Source organism: Podarcis gaigeae, assembly GCF_964106915.1.
Source record: "Podarcis gaigeae genome assembly, chromosome: 1".
Taxonomy (NCBI): domain Eukaryota; kingdom Metazoa; phylum Chordata; class Lepidosauria; order Squamata; family Lacertidae; genus Podarcis; species Podarcis gaigeae.
In genome coordinates, this window is record NC_139678.1 from 98,073,977 (window position 1) to 98,092,077 (window position 18,101).

Consider the following 18,101-nt stretch of genomic DNA (forward strand, 5'->3'; position numbering starts at 1 on the left):
GGTGACATCGTGTGCTTGAGCATCACGCCTCCCTAAGTCAGAGAGAAGCTTCCTGGCTTTGGGAAGGAGGCACCAAGCTTTAATACTTTAATTTATCAGCAACATTTAAAGAACTAGCCTAGTCCCCCCTAGCCACTGACCACCCACCCCTGGAGCCAATTCTGAATGCAAGTTGATTACAACTCATTGTGCTTCCTGCTTTCAAGCAGCAAGAGCTGGTTTGTCGAGACAGGTGGGGTAACAGGGATATCCCAGTTTGCAGACACAGTTGGCCACTGGCACCTACCAAGAGGAAGAGGGGAAGGGCAAGGCATGGCACAAGGAGCTCTCTCAGTAAGCATCAATAACCTCCCCAGCTACTACTGCTTTCAGGTAAGTGGGTGTAAATTTGCAGCCTAATCTTAAAATACACAAGTACATCTTGAAATACATTAAAAGGTAAAGGTAAAGGTACCCCTGCCCGTACGGGCCAGTCTTGACAGACTCTGGGGTTGTGCGCCCATCTCACTCAAGAGGCCAGGGGCCAGCGCTGTCCGGAGACACTTCCGGGTCACGTGGCCAGCGTGACATCGCTGCTCTGGCGAGCCAGAGCCGCACACGGAAACGCCGTTTACCTTCCCGCTGGTAAGCGGTCCCTATTTATCTACTTGCACCCGGAGGTGCTTTCGAACTGCTAGGTTGGCAGGCGCTGGGACCGAGCAGCGGGAGCGCACCCCGCCGCAGGGATTCGAACCGCCGACCTTTCGATCGGCAAGTCCTAGGCGCTGAGGCTTTAACCCACAGTGCCACCTGCGTCCCCTCTTGAAATACATTACAAGGGGCAAAAAAGTACTAACAAATCTATTTAAACAGCAGAGTAACTGGACAGAAACTAGTAGAGCAATGCAGAAGTGAGGATTATAGTGCATGTCAGTTTGCTTTAGTGCTGGATGAGCTACTCTCGTCTTTCCTCATTATTGATTTGGGGTTTGGGAGGGGTAGTGATGGTTGTAAAGGTAAAGGTACCCCTGCCCGTACGGGCCAGTCTTGCCAGACTCTGGGGTGCCAGTCTTGCCAGACTCTGGGGTTGTGCGCCCATCTCACTCAAGAGGCCAGGGGCCAGCGCTGTCCGAAGACACTTCCGGGTCACGTGGCCAGTGTGACATCGCTGCTCTGGCGAGCCAGAGCTGCACACGGAAACACCGTTTACCTTCCCGCTAGAAAGCGGTCCCTATTTATCTACTTGCGCCCGAGGGTGCTTTCGAACTGCTAGGTTGGCAGGCGCTGGGACCGAGCAACGGGAGCGCACCCCGCCGCGGGGATTCAAACCGCCGACCTTTCGATCGGCAAGCCCTAGGCGCTGAGGCTTTTACCCACAGCGCCACCCGCGTCCCTTAGTGATGGTTGAGATTTCACCAAAAACCAAAACTTGAGGTCTTTTCAAGGTCTTTTTGAGAAACTAAGAGGGACCACGTTTAGGAAGCTCACATCCTGCCCTATTCACCGGCCCTTCTCCTTTCCCAGACTTACTCTGGGAAGGGAAACCCACAGCATGGCAGCTGGATATGGGAAGTGAGGGTGAATGAGCCCCTCACACCCATCCCTCAACTGAAACGAAAGGGATTCAGAAGACTCCCTCCACATATTGAAAGGCATGAACCAGGCCATGTGGGAAACACCCAGCACGAACATGCTGCCCCACCTATGTTAGAATATGTTCTACTCACATATTACTGTATATGCCTCCAGCTCATTCTAAGAGTTTCTATGTGCGGGTGTAAGTGGAGTGTGATGGAGGAAAGTGAGGATAGCACATACAGCCACCTTCACACTTTATTTCAAAACGTTCACATGAACACCCCTTACTGACAGCCTACAATGATGGAACCTAGACACATATGAAAACCGTTCTGAAAATGCTTATTATTATTATTTTAAAAAACACATTGAATTTTCCATAAGGCTCTCCACCGCCATCTAGTGTCACATTGCATATTGCACTTAAAACGTTTTATTTGCAGCTGTATAGCTTTTCCTCATGCAGCTACATCTCCCAGCACCCTTACAAAAATACAGTTCCCAGGATTCTTCGGGGGAAAGTAATGTGCTTCAAAAGTGTTCTAAAAGTGCTTTAACTGTAAGGTTGTATTGTGTGTACGCATCCTCAGCTCTCTCAGGTTTTGCAGAGGTGCTGAATATGCTCGGAGCAGTCTTATCCAATCAGGAATCTTTCACACACCAAAAGGAAACAAGCACAAGTAGCTGTCTGCCCAAACCTACTCTACTTTGAGCACTGCCTTTTGGAGAGAGAGAGAGAAAAGAAAGGACTGAGAAAGGCAAACGGAGGAAGAAATGGAAAGATCAGAAATAAGAAACTGAAAGAGTGTGTCTAATGACAAAACATTCAAAAATATTAAAAGTGGTCTCATATCATTTTTTATTTTAAAAATGGAACATTTGGCATTATAGAGCTTAGATCTTGAAAGTTGAAGACCCTTGAATTTTATGTTTTTATACTATTATTATTCCAATACCCACTCAATACTCACTTCATGTGGCCATGTAACCCTTTTACCCTTCCCCCTCAAATGAGAATTATTGTGTTCTCTGCCAGTTCTGTGAAACTTAAATGCTGACAGTTTCCCTCAGAATGGCTTTATTATATATAGAAGATTACTTCTGTGTGAGGTGGTCATTTTGCCAGGAGTGTTTCCTCTGCACAGCCAATTATATCAATGTGCTGTCATTATCAAGTGAAAGTCAAAGAATTCCAATACAGTACAGTAAATGTAACTCCATGTGTGCAATGAAGTTTCTTTTAAGAGCTCTTCAGCTGCTGCAATTCTACCTGAGAAATTTTTATATCATCAGCATATACCCTATTACTAGATTTCTGTCTTGTTTGTCAAATTTAAATGGCATTGCATCTGCCTACTATCCCACATCCTTAACAGTCATGCACCGACTTACATTTTGCCTGCACAAAGACCAGATTCGACATGCTGTTTCTGTGACAGGTTTTAAAAAAGAAAAAAGAAAAAGGGAAGGTTATTCCAAGTGTGTAGTCTTTCTTGCTTAGCTCTTGATTAAAAGAAGAACATATACATTTGAGTAATGTCCTGGGTAACAAAGAAATTGTGATAAGTAGATCATGAGTCAGATTTTTTTTACCAGTGGAATGGATAACTTTCATTCCTTGACTGGCCATTATGAGCACAATCTTGAAAAAAAGTGAAGAATACATCATTCCCACCTTTTTTCTGCTTCTTACACATTCATATTTCTTCTCCTCGCTTTTCCTTCTTTTGAACCATTATAATATTAAGTGAACAGTTCTGTTTAGGGCTGGCCATTGCATATAATCACATACTTGTCATTTTAACTACTTGAATTCTAACAAAAGATCAAAAAGTTATTACACCACTTGCCATTTTTTAAATATTTAATCACTGTATATGTGTGTGTTTCATTGTTTTTATTTTGTAATTAAGGTGGGGGTTGTGGCAGAGTGAGGAGCCCTCAGATTATTCACCCATCACTCTACACTATAACCCCCCAAGTTTATAAATGTTTGATATGTTAATTATATCGCCTGTGATAATTAAAAAGCCCCAAACAGGGTTGGTATCTTTTGCAATTAGCGTGACATCAAACCATATTATGGCTGGACTAATGGTCTGAACTATACCCTTTGATTAGTTTTTAATCATTTTTATTTGTCAGCCGTAGCCCTAAATCCTTCATGTGAGGAGGGACAGCGAGGACATACAGCTTACCAGATCCCCACCACTTGATAGTCCTCCATGAGCTGAAGGAATAATAACTTCAGCAGCAGGAAGAATCTACTCATGCAGATTCCCTGAAATTATTTAGAACCCAAATTTCCTAGGATTCAAAAATGTGCACACATAAATACAGCAGCCTGCCTGCTTCAAAGGTTACTCCTCCAATGCAAGGGGAATGATGGCATGGGGACAGTAGAGCAGAGCTAATGTTCTTGTCTCAGCTCTCCTGCATCCCATGAGAAAAGCAGAATGCCTGAATAGTCTGGAGAAATTTTTGAATAACCAGTGTTACCTCTTTTTTAATTTAATGGTGTGCAGCAGGGAAGCGGACTTTTTTTTTGGTAAACCTGAAAGTATCTGCCCATTAAAAGATACGCTGTTCTGTTCAAAGACAGCAGCACTGCATAGATCAATGGTCACTTGATCTAATGGGAGGCAGCTCAGCTTGTTATTTACTCAGAATCCAATGCATAGTTAACAAATGCAGAGGGTAAAAAGCTACAGTGTTTTGACTCAGCAGTCTAACAGAAAACCTTGAGTTTTGAGTTCTCCCTTGCACACAGTAAATCTATTTTTCCCCCTCTCTTTCTTCCCCAAGTTTATTAGTTTAGCAAGTTTTCATTGTGGATGGCCTCTCATCGGCCATTTTTTATTTGCTGAAGTTTTAGATCGCTGTCAACTACTTTTTAATAGGCTCCAGTGTTTGTATTTTACCCTCTGATATTATAGATACAACAAATTGCATCTGACAACCAATAAAACTTCCCACAGACTTACAGTCTCACCTCAGTGCTATCTACAGTAGATGTCATTCAGCACCACTGGCAGGCAACATTAAGAGAGATTGATAACACAAGGGTGCCTATCTGCTGTACATAGGGGCTAAGTTCCAGAACATACTGTCAGGAGCAAGTATCCATCGAGCAACTATCTGGAGTGGCGACACACATCCTGCCTGTCACTTAGAGTTTACCTGAAATGTCATTTGGAAGTTCTCTGTTCTGCATATTTTGATTTACAGAACAACTACATAGTAAAATAAGTTACAAGGTACTAACAATAGATGTCGCTGGCTTTGTTCAGAGAGTCAAGCGTAGATGGCCTTTTGATCTTTTCAACTCCATGGTTCTTTACATTATCTTTGGGAAGGCTCTAGTTTTAGTTATCATTAAAATAATAAATATTATAACCAGGAAAGTTACACAACGCATTTTAGATGCAATTCTTCCTTGTTCCCGAAAGCCGAGAACAGATAAAAAATAAACCCCCAATGAGTGTGTGAAGTAAAAAGAGGAAGGCTAAAGGAAAAGGGACTCTGTTAATTAAGAGATAAGGATTTTATCATTCCTTACCAAGATGGAGCTCATTTCTTTTATTTAAAAGTAGAAATCCTTTGTAGCATACTTTGTGAGCCTCTCCAACCACACAACTCCAATGGAAACAAGTTTAAAGTTACCTGTGTCCCACACTGGACTCAGCTGGGCACAACTTTCTCAAGTGGAAGGTTTTATCATCAATAGTGTTGATTATTTTGCTCTTCAGTAATAGTAACAAAGTACAGTGATTATCGTGAATTTTACTGGGGGCACATTTTCTCGTATTGAACAGAAAGGAAAAAATATCTATGTACATAGATTTGCCCTTCTTATAGAAAAGTGGGGGGAAATGCTGGTGGTAGTCTGATAATCAATAATAATTATTTGGTATCAATACTGTGATATCAGTAGTACCATCCTTTACAATTCCAAATACAGTACCCTTTTTCCTGAAAGTTAACTGTAGCTGGAATCCTTACCCCACTTACCTAGGAGTAAGCACCACTGTATTCAATGATAAAGGTAAAGGGACCCCTGACCATTAGGTCCAGTCATGGCCGACTCTGGGGCTGCAGTGCTCATCTCGCTTCATTGGCCGAGGGAGCCGGCGTACAGCTTCCGGGTCCTGTGGCCAGCATGACTAAGCCGCTTCTGGCGAACCAGAGCAGCACATGGAAACGCCATTTACCTTCCCGCTGGAGCAGTACCTATTTATCTACTTGCCCTTTGACGTGCTTTTGAACTGCTAGGTTGGCAGGAGCAGGGACTGAGCAACAGGAGCTCATGCCGTCGCAGGGATTCAAACCGCCGACCTTCTGACCGGCAAGCCCTAGGCTCTGTGGTTTAACCCATAGCGCCACCCGCTTCCTGTATTCAATGATACTTCTGAATAAATATGGTTAGGGCTGTGCTATAAAATGGTCGCAGGAGGACATTTCAAACTCGTGAAAATAAAATAAAATTAAAAGATTGGGTTTAGGGAATTATTGAGCAAAGTGAAAATGAAATAAAGTATGTGGTTCATAAAACCCATATGAAGTCATATAGCATAGTCTTTGCCACTGCTGGCAAGAGCCAATTCATAATTGCAGAAAGAGGGTGGGGAAAGTGAGGACATCAAAAGAAATGATGAACACCAGAGGTGATTTAACAGACTATCAAAGCCCACAGCTAGGAACTTCACAGATTTCTTTTCTTCCATGCTGCACCATGTCACAATAATATTTACAGCGCTTACTGTAGCCAACATGTCTTGATATGCTATAAGGCTTTTTTATTTTTTACAAAGGCTTCCTCTCCATTTACAAGTTCAATTCAAAGTGTTTGTGCACTGTTCTTGTGCTCAGGTCCTGCTTGCTGGTTTCCCACAGTCAACTGTTCAGCCACTATGAGAACAGGATGCTGGACTAGATGGTTCATTCCATCTATGTTCTTATGCTGGAATGCCAAACTATACTTTCACCTGCTCCATCAGTACACCAGAATTATCCCAAACTTTCCAACCTAAATTATCCTATAGCAACTTTTGTGGCACATCCACACCCACACCCCATAACAATGTTAGGCTTAACCGTCCATAACATGTTAATTGCAAAGAATTTTGTCACATACCCAAAGTTGGAGCATTATCATGAACTGTTGGAGGGGATAAATTCAGATCGACATGATGTTTCACATGTGGTGGCTGTCTTAATCAAATCGTTATGGGTCCAGGACTGGCCCTTGTATTCATTTTTCCAGAGTCAGTGAATGGCTTCATATATAAGGACCTGATCATTTGTCTCCTCACAACAGCTAGAACTGAAATTGTCCATCAATGGAAATACTCAATGCACTTAAATATTCAAGGACGGTGGTCTATTGCCCTTACAGGGGGGAAAAATTGACCTCAAAATAACATGTTTTGAGGGGTGAAAGTAAATGTGATTAATCTGCAGATATTTACAATACATATCTGTCCAGGGAGGCATTATAATTCCCCACAACTACTTTAAAAAGCCTTTTGGCTGGACATATTACCTATACATCTTCATGATTAAATTAATCTCATGGGCTTTATGTATGGATGTGATCCCATGGGTGCGATTCCTTACACTTCTTTGAACAATTGATGTGCACTGTTACCTGGTGTTTCTGTTGTTTTTGTATCCTATATTGTGTACTATGCAACACATTAAAAAATTTTTGAAAGAAAATGCTGAAATCAATTAAAATAAATATCCCAATAAAAGAAATTTTTTTTTGAAAGGTATGGATGTTTAAAAATGACCTTTCTCAGCTGGCTGACATGCTATGCTTCTTCAGACGTGTATTTCCTGACTCTCTTCTAGCAAGTACAATGTTTTCAAATAATAATTAGCATTAATATAATACAATTGGAGCGAGCATTTAATTGAGGAACGATATTACAGTACCAACTATCTGAATTAGTTCAATGTTCTTCACTTATATTTAATATAGTCTCCTTCTTCCATATTGAATTTACAATCTTTTACTAAAAGCCTATTATAATTAATATACACAGCTGCTCATTACTTGTTATGCTTAAACTTCAGAATTCCCATAATGAATGGTTGGTACAATATTGCATGACATTTCTAGTAACATGGAAACCAACTTAATTAAGTCATATGAAAGTCAAATTGAAGTGCCTAACACCCTTGATGTTGGGGTGTATAATTTGGTTTAGATTAGCGAAACACACACTGAAATAATATTGCTTGCTAGCTTCCTAACCTGCCTGTTGTGTCCAAGAAACATATTACAAAAATGTTATCACTAGCAGATGTCTGCATGTGTAAAAATTTGTTCCTGCCTAGTCTTAATCCACACCATGTTTCCATCACATAGACAAAAAATATTTGGGCAACTATCTTTCAGAAATAAGTACTGGAAATGCCAGATGTAAAAATATTTCATTTTCAGAATTTTCATAACTTCTTGTGGGAGCAAATTCCACAGTTTAACTACTTGCTTCGTGGAAAAGGACATTCTCCCCCCCTCTATTTTTAACCTTCCAACATTGAGCTTCATTAGATGGGCCCAACTTACTTGCTTTTTCTCAACATTAAAAAGCTCCAAATGTTATAAAACACCCCCAAATGTTTCCTCATAGGTAAGCTACTCAATTCCCTTGATCATTTTAGTCACCCTTTTCTAGAGTTACAATATCGTTTTTTAAGTGAGGTGACCAGAACTGAACCCAGTATTCCAATTGTGATTGTACCATGGTCTTTTGTTTTTTTAATAATGGCATTATGATCGCAACCGTTTTATTTTCAATCACTTTCCTAATGATCCCTAGTAGGAAATTGGCTTTTTTCATAGATGCCACACACTGGGTTGACATATTCACCAAGCTTACTTCATTGAACTTGTTTACTAAAAAATGAAAAATGAAAATTTTATTATTAATAATATTAATAACTGGACCTTCACCTTCAGCTTGATTCCACATAGTGAAGAAACAGCAGGATCCCCATAGCCCAACATACTGGAATATGGGCCTGTACTGTGAGGTGAACTTCATGTCCCGAGTTCAACATCAAAATGTTCCAGTTTAAAAAGTCTTGAATTTTAAAGTATCAGCATTTAATATCCCACCACTTTTCGAGGAAGTAATTTCAAGTGTTTTATTTCCAGACATATCTAAATAGGGCAGTCAGTTCCAAGTAGCTCACATATATACACCTAACAAAGCCCTTATAAAATGGTACAGTGGTCCCTCAGGTTAAGTACTTAATTCATTCCAGAGGTCCGGAGGTCTGTTCTTAACCTGAAGCACCACTTTAACTAATGGGGCTTCCTGCTGCCGCTGCACCGCAAGAGCACGATTTCTGTTCTCATCCTGAAGCAAAGTTCTTAACCTGAAGCACTATTTCTGGGTTAGCGGAGTCTGTAACCTGAAGCGTATGTAACCCGAGGTACCACTGTATTGTGAACTGTAGGGCATTAGGCTCTATGATGCACAAGTCTCTTTTAATCCCCTGGATCCAGCAAGGGTTTAGAATCTAATGGAGGATTCAGTTGTTGAAAGGGCCTTTGTTATACCCTAAGACTGGTAGTGAGAAGGACAATAGGCAGAGTAGTGTGAGAGAGATGCTCTAGGAGGAGGCAGAAGCCTGAGAGAGAGTCATGCCTGAATTCTGCAGGAATCTCAGGCTGTGACCATGGGAGAAGCTAGACCTTCTAGGGTGTTAATGCTGTGAGACCTTCCACCATAGGTTCTATATATGTGTAAATAAATCATAGATTAGAAAGACACCCCAGTCTCATCTGTCCTTCATTCCAAGGAAACTGAACCTGAGTATGCACCTAGAACTTCTGGAATCTCACACCACCTGGAGATTGGGGTGGCATGCAACACTATATTGTTTCCTCCCACCCCTTGTCACTAGGTAATGTTTAGCAGCATTATTCACTGATATTCATAAACAAACATTCCACACAAGAGATTTAAAGAGCAAGTAGGCGATATCAAATTATTTTATACTCCATGCTAATAGTGTCAGTGGGCTTAATGAGTATGACTAACATTGGACAAAAGCCGCTGTTTGTGATACCCCCACAAGCTGTACTTTGAGGGGGAAAGCCTTATCTTACACAACAAATGAGTCATAATTTTGCATTTATTATGTGAGGGGGAAATCATGTGGAAAGGTCCTTAGAAGCCCTTGGTTTCAGGAAGCTTTCTGCTGTTAATGTAGTTTGGCAGAATTCCTGTGAAAATTGCTCTGAGTCTCACACAGGTAAAATACATTTCCCCTCTGTATCAGTGCAGCTGATTAGGAAACATTTGGTTCAATACACAGAAGCACTCAAGAAATTGCAATGCACAGCTGCATTTAACAGCAGGCCAGGCCGATTTTATTTATGTTCCAGTGACATATGTTATTTAAATTACATATTCTTCTGATATGTGTAATTTAAATTATGTATTTCCTGGCCACTAAGGCTGTCAATGCAGTTCACAATGCAAACCCACCAAAATGTAACTTAAAAATAGCAAATGTGTGCATGTGTTCTCTCTCTCACATTATAAAACCCATAAAAACAGCGAACAAAAAGAAGTGGACAGCAATGGAGCTGTGAAAAGTCAACTGTTACATCAGCCCCCCAAAGACTTGGCAAGCAAGGGAAGTTTTTTACAAGATTTCTAAGTTGTTATGCTGATACTGTCCTGGTAAGGATTCTAAGGAGGGAATTTCAAGAGACCCATGATAAATGTCCTACCCCAACATTCTATCCACAAGTCTTAAGATATTTCACTTTCTTCACTCTGTAAGCTAGCCTTAATATTTGATATATAGGCATGGCTTGGAATTACAGATTTGCATGGCAAAGTCTTCGATGCCAATATACTTGAGATTTGTGATCTACAACAAAATGGTGCCATGTATTCCCAGCCCCAAAGAAATCCATACTCCTGTCCAGCCAACCTCGAACAGGAGTCTTGTCGTCCTTATCTGGCCTCATGGAATCATACCCACCAAGTGTCCCAGTAAGAAGGGACATCTGGTGTTGTGCTTCCGCCCTGGAAAAAAACCACATTTTCTCGGGCAAGATCACTATGTGGGTCATGTAACTTGCCCGAGAGCACGTCCTGGAAAATGCACATCCTGATTTTGGATCTGCAAAAGTTAGATGATGTGTGGGGTGGGCTGTGGATATCAGGAGAAAGAATAGGAAAATGATACTTCGCCCACTCCTTCTGTGCTAAAAGGATCATGTACCAGGTGATGTGAATGACGCTTATATGCCTGATATCCTGCAAAGCTGCTGCCAGTTGGTGCGGACAATGCTGTCCTAGATGGACAATTAGTCTGGTGTGGTATAAGGCAGCTTTCAGTGCTCCTGTGCTGGTAAGGCTCAGGATTGGTGTTAATAGCCTTGGATGTGGTCGTTTTATAGTTATAGCCCAGCTTGGAAGGTGGATGGGTGGGCTTGGTCTGATGAGGAAAAGGTGGCATGTTACCTTTTTGTCCTCCCTGAAACATCCATGCACAATGAGGGAAATTTCATAACCTCATGGCACATACTTTCCCAACCCTAATCCACTCATGCACAAGCTTTTAGCGGCACTAGAAGCCAATTCTTCATCTTTCCCAGTCTCTGATTGTTGTCCCCCCACCACCACCACTTAACTGGCACCACAGTATTCCCTACAGCTGGACCGCTAACAGTTATATGCAAACAAATATTTCTGAATATTTAGAAAGATCCCTCAGTATGTAGAAACCACTGCCTTTGTTTTGTGCTACCAAAGTGATCAGTACCCAAGTTCACTATTAGAGGAGGAAACGCCATATATTTCTTAGTACAGAGAGTTACACTTATTATTATTTATTGTGGCCTTCAACATGGTGCCCACAGGTGCCAATGTGCTTTCCAGTGCCTTCAGTGGTGCCTCCAAAATGTATTAGTAGATATTCTTTCAAAAATCCACAGTGCACAAGTGACAGTTTGCTCTTCCTGCTCAGTTCCTATTCAAATCAGGGCAGCCTTAATCGGATTAGGAAAAAACTCCTTAAACATGCCCACCTTTCTTTGAATGCCAGTATTGGACACCCACCCTCCCTCTCTTCCATTCTGAAGAGAAATGTGCGAGAAGCTTGTCTCTGAGCAAGAGTGCCGGTGGCTGATGGGGTAGGTGGGCCACAGGATTTTGTGGTCCGCTACCTTTTTACATATTTTTAGAAGTTGTAACTGTTGTGACGTGGGGTTTGTGATTTCAGCTCTCTTGACATAATATGCTGAAGACAGTTCTCTAGTAACACTTCTTTATTAAGCAAACAAGACTAAGACTTGAGGAGGGGAGAGCTACATTTATAGGGACAGGGAACTAGCTAGAAAGGATACATTTTGGAGGGAACAATATCAGGCAATCACAGTCCTGCCTTTTGGAGAAAACCAATAAGAGAGAGGATCCAAATACAGCAGCTTAAATGAACCAATAGTAGCTGTACCCTCTGGAACCAAAAGGCAGTTACTTTACCCTAATGCAAATACAGACAATAATAATACAGATATAAAATCCTTTGACTCAATACACAACAGTAACCATTTTGTATTATGACATTCACTTACTGCCCAGCAACCATTTTGTACTACGCCACACTCCCATGGCAGCCATTTTGTGACTTGAACCCATGACACTTTCTCAAAATTCTAAATTTGCCCAGAGGGCAAAAAACATTTTCAGCCCCTCACAGAGCTTTAGATTCATTAATCAGAGGAATCATTGATCCAAGACCTTATAGTCTTAACACTTCTCACCCTTTAAGGCATTTTTTTCAAGCTGCCAAGAACAGATGCAGTCTCTCAGGAAATTTTCATGTTTTACAGAAATGCAATTATAGCCTCAGTCCATGACAACCCTAAATAGCTTCTTAGTGTACACAGGACTTGTCACCATAGCTCTTCTTCTCAGTATAGTAATAATAGAATCATAATTTCAAGGTAAGGGGGGGAATGCACTGAAAATTGTGCGATAACAATTGCTTGATGAAGAATAATAGAATATTAAAATCATAGAATTCGAAGGGACCCCAAGGGCCATCTAATCCAACCCCCCTGCAATGCAGAAATCTCAGCTAAAGCATTCATGACAGATGACCATCCAACCTCTACTTAAAAACCTCCAAGAAAGGAGAGTCCACCACCTTTTGATGGAGTCTGTTCACCTGTTCAACAGCTCTTATCAGAAAGCTCTCCCTGAGGTTTAGCTAAAATCTCCTTTCTTGTAACTTGAAGCCTTTGGTTCAGGTCCTACCCTCCAGAGCAGGAAGAAACATGCTTGCTCCATTGCATGGTTTTGTATGTATTGTGGTATTTTATGCACTGTGACTTGCAGTTACTTTTTTATTTATCCTAGTTTAGTAATTATGTATTGTAATTGCTAAGAGTGAATTTCTGTTTAATTATTATTTGCTGATGTTTTATTGTGTTCTATCCTTTGTGGTGCCACCTACTGTTATAAACTTAAGTTCCCAACCAATAAAATAGTGGATAAACTTCAGAACATAACAATGTTTATTTGGTCACTGCTCACAATTTCATTCATTAAATGCAAGGTGTGCACCTATGAAAAGAAAAAACAGGGCCACAGACACAAAATCAAATAGACATGACTGCAAAAAGACAAAAGGAGTGGGGTAAGAAATGAAAAGAAACTCTGGAGCAGCTGCACATGGGTAGAGGGATATGGCCAGTTTTTAAACTTTAAAGGCACAATTATTCCAGAACAAGTAGACTAATCTCCATAGTTACAACTTAATGTTCAAGAGACAGAATGCATTTACAACAAAAACTTTGGAACTTAAATTAAACCAAAGGCCTTATATCACTTGGCCAAAAAGATATTTTTTTTGCATAAGACATCAGTCTGTAGACTCCTTTGCATTTGATTTTTTTAAAAAAGTTGTGTATTGCTAATTAGTAATGGAAAATATGGATGCTTTGAAATGAAGAAAATAAGAAAACATGGACATCTGCAGAGGCATGGTTTAATGAACAAAGGCAACTGGAGGCATCTCTCCCCCTAATTCCCATTAAGTTGACAGACAAGGCCTTGAAATCACATTTCTGACAATGCGTCAACAAGAGCTAATCATACCAAAGCCCACCGCCCACCTTTTTTGTGTTAGAAGTATAGAGGTAGATGCCTTTGACATGCAGTTTGTGCTTTTTAAACAAGCAGATCATTACCTTGCCTCAAAACTGAATACCGTGTCCTCCATCACAGAGAGCACGTGTTGTGGTGAGGTCAACCCAACTGCCCTGCTGTTGCTGGGGTGGGTACGATTGGATGGCCTCAACTCCCGATTGGTCGCCCCTTGGTTGCTGCAGAGGGAATTTGGCTTAGGGAGCTCGTGATTGGCAACCGAGGGGCTATTTATAACCCTGCATGTGTCGTTGACCTTCCTCTTTTCGCTGCGTGCACAGGATCACCCACCCTTCCTCCCTATATTTAGGGGTTTATTGACCTTGCTATGCCTGTCATGGGGTCATCTGCTTTGGAGAAGGCCTGGTAGGAATTTTGTCATAGGCTGATTGGCTGGTGCCTTTTGGTTTTTGCCTACTGCGTAGCAAATCATCACAACTTTGTAAGGTTGGCTGTTAGGCATTGGTTCAGTTGGCTGGTCGAGGGGATGTGGTTGGCTGTGCCTGCCCCTTCAAGTTGCTGCTGCAAGGGTATTCCGTTAAAGGAATCCAGGGGCTAGGGCCCTGTCAGAGCCCCTGGGAGAATTTGGGGGTGAGGTTAGAGACTGGTGTTCAGTTCAGACTTCCCCCAGATTGTTTTCCCTTACTGACGTCTGCCGGAGTCCAGGCATCAGTGCTGCCCTGCCAAGGTCAGGTGCAGCTAGTCGAGAACCAACACCTAAGCCACCATTCACATGCTATAATCAATAAAGTTGTGGTCAAAATTATGCCAAAAACCTTAAACCATAATTCCGTGTCTATTGTGAATTATTTCAAGGGCAGTTTGGGAACTTTAACACACAAACTATAATAGAATTGAAACTAAATGGTAATGTTCTACAATAACTGAGTTTACAGTTGTGTCACTCCTCAATTATGGCCACTTCAATCTGTCAATCTTCAGTTTTGGCTATATATTTCTATCACTAAGATTTATACCCAGTCTTCAAGCTGGGTAGTTTACAATAAAATATTTAAACCTAATATTGGCACTGCGTCAGTGCCACTGCCTCAATTACTATTTGAAGTAACCAAAAGCATTGAAAGTCCCTGATTATTTAGTGTTGGAGCCAGACCAGCAGAACAATCCTATCTATTCAGACATAATTTCTACTGAATTCGATGAGACTTATTCCCAAGTAAGTGAGGTTGGGATTGCAGCCTAAATCATTTGAATTAGGTTCCACTGAAATCAGTGAACAAATTAGTTAAGACATAAGTCCCACTGATTTCAGTAAGAAGAAAGTTAAACTTGGTTTGGATTCAACTCAGAGATGTCGTTCAGTCTCAATACACACATTAGTCTGAAGATGATAAATGCTTTATAAAAAAATACAATCACTCTAAACATAGTAGAAAAGCTTCATAATGCTTTGATAATACTGAGAGAAGGCGGGTGGTATAAAGCTAATATGGCTGACACTCAGGAAACCAGCTTCAAAACTAAGCTGCAACAGTGTGCACAATGGCCTTTGTCATGTGACTACAGGTAAAAAGCACCACGTGATTCCAGACAAGATAAATCACCCTCATGGAACGAACGCTAAATAAACTCAGCCCATGTATTGCGATAACCTACTGCAGAAACATCCATAGTCTGCAAGGGCCGACTAAATACTGCAAGTGGTCTATCTTCCTGTGAAGCTAGTTTGGATAAGACTACATGTTATTATGAGACCTGACATTTTGTTGATCTGAGAGAGAAAACATTCAACATAATGCATTGTAACCAGTCTGCATCTAAAATGAACATAGTGTGCATCAGAACCAATAACTTGTTTCTTTAAAATAACAGTCCCCACAATAATGACTTAGACTTAGATCACTGGATTCCTTTAATTAAGGGAATACCTTTTGCCATTTGACCCACATTTCTAATCAGAATTCAAGGTAATCTGATTCTTTCAAATGTGTACTTCGGTGTGAAGTACACAAATAAATAAAAGCAACACAAATGCAGATGATGAGACTAAGAAATGAGAGTCATGCTATGATTTCCTCATTGCATCTCTCATCGACTGTGAGAATCTAATCTCTGTTCACACATACTATAACACTTTAACTTCAGGGAATTGTTCCTTGAGTCCTTGCAGTGTTCAGCAGGAAGCAAAAGACCTATAATGTGACTTTATCATGCATCGTGCCATCATAAATTTGTTCGCCTTTCAGGTGCCACAATAGTCTGTTATTGTGACTTGAATATTTTGAACATGACCTTAGTTCAAAAGGCAACCTACATGTCTTCCTCCTGGTGATACTTTCAAAAGAAGAAAAAAGATCCTCGTGTAGACAGAAATGGCACACAGTCACCTTAATTTTGGAAGTCTAAACAGGAACAAGCCAAATGTATAATGTAATGGCACTAGATACAGTTCTAGGAATAATAACATTGTACACTTGTGTCCCCATAATTCAATGGATTTCCATTTGCTCAAACAAAATTTCCCTTTCTCTCTGAAGCTCCCTATGCACCCCCTCAAGGGTGCTGCCTATGGCAAATGGGGTCAGATAGGGGACAAAGGAGGCATGGAAGGGGAAGCCCAATCATGTCCACTGCTATGTTCCTAAAGTATAGAACCCTTTCTTAGTAGAATGTTCATAATCGCTTTTTCCACAGTTGCTTCAATCATGGATTTGCTTACACTGCTGAGGTGTAAATCTGAAGTGAGAGAAATGAACACTGCCCTGATTAATCAGGAGTTCTTTCCTTGCCTCTGTTTTCACCTCAATGTATTAGTAAGAAAAGAAACAAAACAAAAGCACCTTAAGTAGGCAGAGAGGAAAAGAGGCCACAGAAAACATCTAGCGGTGACCTGCTCACAAACGAAATAATAACCAGGAAAGGATGGATAAAACATCATTCCATCCCTGCTCAATTGAACAAAACAGCACGCAATCAGTGACTTCGTAATAGAAACCCACATTAACAACTTTGGAAACAACCTTTGTGTGCCCTTATCCTGTAAAATACAAGGTTGTCTTCTTCAGTTGCTGTTTTTGAATGTTCTGTGATTTGTTTTCGTTGCAGCAGTGAAATTATCACATTCATCAGACCATTCAAAGCCAAAATCATTACAACAGCCTGAATAAAGTTACTATCATGAAATATATATTGCCATTTCTCACCCTGAACATAGGTTTGGAGTAATCATAAAAGATAGACCCATCTAGCATCCAACAGAGCAACACAATAATCTGTATTCCCTGGGATCAAATAGAGGTAGGGGGAAAATCCAATTATTGAAATCCTACAGTGTTGGAGCAGCACATGAGGCATTAAAAATAAAAATGGGAAAAGTAAACTAATGCATTCAGCATGAATGATGGCGAGATAATTAATGACACATAGAAATAGTATGGAGTAATCCTGTTTATGCAAAAGTAGGCATAAAAACAATAAATAGGCGTGTTTGATCCATTTGAAATGACATGCTTTTTAAGCTTCTCTTTTTTAAACAAAACAAAACAAAAAAACCACACCAAATTAGTAGCTTCTAATTAAAATAGCCCTCTTATCTTTCTAGATGCCAAATGAACTCTTGGCCTATCATACAAGATCAGCAACAGGGGATGTATAATCCTATTCTTTATTAGCTCTGAAAAAGTCTACTTTACACTTCAAATAAGACAACAAATAGGGATTTAAAAATGGAGCTCAGTTGGTCGTTCTAGGCAAATCAAGCATTTGTGAATTCTAGTGGAGTTCAGAATCAGCATTCAGAAACTATATTTGCACTGCTGTTGTGAGTGCCGGATACAAAGTTCTTATGGTAGTTACAAAACAAGTTTTGTTGGTTTTTTTAAAAAAATCTGATTAAATGAAAAAATTAAACAAACAAAACAGGAAACATTGATCCATTAGGAACGGTTTACTTTTAGAACCTTTTTTAAAACGAGGAGGAGCAATCATTACTTTCTAATTAGCATAACTTCCTTAGAAGCAATTCAGCTTTATTTCAAAATAAAACTGAATGTATTCATATATATATATGAATGATTGACTGATATTGCCATGTGCTGGGATGATTTGAAGCAACTTTAGAAGTCCGGGTAAATCAGGAATTGGGGATCTGTGGTGCTCCAACTATTGTGGGACTCCAACTTCCAACCCTCACCAGTATGATGGGACTTGGTAGTTCAGCCCTGGGACCCAAACCACAGTGAAGAAGAACTCTCTCTCACCAACCCCCTTCCAGACAAGGGAGGGTTTTCCTTTTACAGCAGCAGTTGCCTCTGCCAGAGACTAATGTTCACTCCTGCTTTTTTCAGAATATCTAATCAGAAATTAGATAAAGGAATAAAGAAAACAATGCTTTCTGCA